Source organism: Montipora capricornis, unplaced genomic scaffold, assembly GCF_036669925.1.
Source record: "Montipora capricornis isolate CH-2021 unplaced genomic scaffold, ASM3666992v2 scaffold_382, whole genome shotgun sequence".
NCBI classification, from domain to species: Eukaryota; Metazoa; Cnidaria; class Anthozoa; order Scleractinia; family Acroporidae; genus Montipora; species Montipora capricornis.
This window is the reverse complement of record NW_027180115.1, coordinates 7774-10000: the sequence shown is the minus strand read 5'-3', so window position 1 is coordinate 10000 and position 2227 is coordinate 7774. Positions and strand designations below refer to the sequence as shown.

The 2227-nt window shown below is 36.3% G+C and overlaps 1 protein-coding gene across 1 annotated transcript in view; it reads right to left on the bottom strand.

The window, feature by feature from the left end:
• The window catches only part of LOC138035407 (uncharacterized), a 6379-nt gene extending 4416 nt beyond the window's left edge, over window positions 1–1963 (bottom strand). Inside the window, exon 1 of the mRNA XM_068882109.1 lies at window positions 1775–1963. The gene's annotated coding sequence lies outside the window, so the exon portion shown is untranslated. The remainder of the gene's footprint in view (window positions 1–1774) is intronic.
• Window positions 1964–2227: the final 264 nt, after the last annotated feature.

Here is a 2227-nt window from a genome sequence, read left to right as displayed (position 1 = left end):
ACAATTAGGAAATTAGAAATCACTTTAACCAGCAAGGCCAGACGTAATTATAAGAACTTATATCCAGTAATTGAACTGGATAATGCAAATCTTTGTGAGTTACAGAAGGCAAGTTATTAAGAACATTTAAAACCTTTAATTTGAATTAATGGCTGGTATATTTTTCTTCATTTTGCATTGGATAACTCACTAGCTAGGTGCTGTTATTCAGAACTGGTAGAAATGGAAGTCATCCACCAATTGTGCCATTCGTGGTTGAATGTAAGGTAATCAATGATTAAAATAACTTGATACTGCTTTGCTGTAGAAAATCAGCTAGATGAGTTTACATAGCATTTTGTGTCATGAATTATAGCTCTTTTTATCTAAACTTCTCAACATCATGAATTCCAGAAGACTTAAAAAGATTACTTGAAGGAACGTAAATGACAAATTCAACTGATATCCACACGGACAGATCTTCCATGTTTTTCTTAGAAAGTGCGTTTATTTCAGTGAACGCAAAATACTAAAGCTGATGTCAATGTTATTCAACTATACTGCTTTCTCTTTATTCGTCCCTGAATAAAATTGATACAAATAAGAGAGCTAAATAGCCAGTAGCAATAATTTAAAATCTACACTTAGGGTATTGACCGCGGAATCGGAGCAAGCAAAAACCAGTGAAAGGTGTAAACCACATCGCAAATTTTAAAAGGTGTCTGTTGGACTGTAGCTGCTATGAGCAGTTGACCTCAAACACTCTCACTTAAATTATTGTTTAGCAAGAAAGCTGTCATTAGTTACGAAGAAACTGAAACGTTTATGATTAAGAGAATTATGCCTCAATTCGTTTTCTGGGATAATTTGTAAAGCAATAGTCAGTTTATGCAATTGCTTCTTAGAATTTCTGGCCAATACTCAAGAAACATGACTCTGCAGCATGCTATAGTTAGCCCAACTCTCTACACTGTTTTTTTTCTGGGAAAACCAAAAAGACAATTGCTCGTTTCAAAGTATTCGATCCGACAAAGAGATGTTTCCTACGAACTAGCTTATTCCATAATCACTAAGATTTATAATCTTGTTTCTAGTAAACGATCGAAATTAATTGAATTTAGTCCTGCATTTTAGCTCTGAATCACAACTGAGAAACACACATACTTTTTTACCAATTCCCATGACATGCAATTCTTTTATATCAAGAATATGATTAACTGTTGAAAACACTTTCCTTTGGTTATCCAGCCAGTAATTTCTTTCCTTAATTTTACGAAGTTTTATTTGATTAGTTTTAGGAAATAGTCGCAAGTATTGTAAGTCCTTCGCTACGGTGCCATTATGTGCAAATACAACTGATGAAGGAAAATATAGGATTAGTACTGTGTTTAGAACTTTTAAAATTCTTTAGCTTAAATAATAATAACACACTCGTTTCTCTTATGCTTTCTTCGCTGCGATTCGCAGCGACACAGGCATAAACACGGCTGAGAAAAGCAACTGCACTTGATCTTGTGTTTAGTCTGGTGTGCGTGTTTCATGCTACGTTCTCTTTACGAGAGAGGCGTCACTAGACAATTGGAATCGTTTTTCTTTCCTCTAGAGCTTATGCTTGCTCCTTTTGCATGCTTTTTTCACTGCTGGCCTGCCCTTGATTGCTAACTTTGATGGATCGAGCTGCTTAGATGACCAACTGACTTGGCCATGTGAAAGAGCCGTGAGACTGTCGCTAGATTAGAATTGCCTCTTTACTAATAAGATACGCTCCAAAAGCAAATAGCAAACTGACACTTACCAAGACTGAATTGTCTTCCCTTCGAAAACAATGTGAGTGAAAGCAGTCAGCCGTTTTTGATTTCGATGTAAGGTGTTTGTCTCAAAAAATACCTTTCGTTTCGCTGATGAATGATGAATGCCTGGGCTGCCTAGGGTGATTAGCGTAATTTCGATATCCCCAAGAGACGCTTAAACTCTGCACCGCGTTCTTGGAAAAACAGGAAGACGAGTGATTCAGAGAATGTTTGCACATTTATCCAGCGTGATGTTTACATCCAATTTTTACAGACTTTATTCGCCAAAGAGAAATAATAAGCAAAAGCTTGAAATAGAGTAATAATTCACATTTTCTGTGGTCTTTGTTAGTGGAGGCTAGCTTCTGCACTGTTTTAATCTGAATGCTGAAATCGGCTCGAGGCATCGCTTCGTTTATACACTCCGACATCATTTGAAACAAGACTGACATTAATAC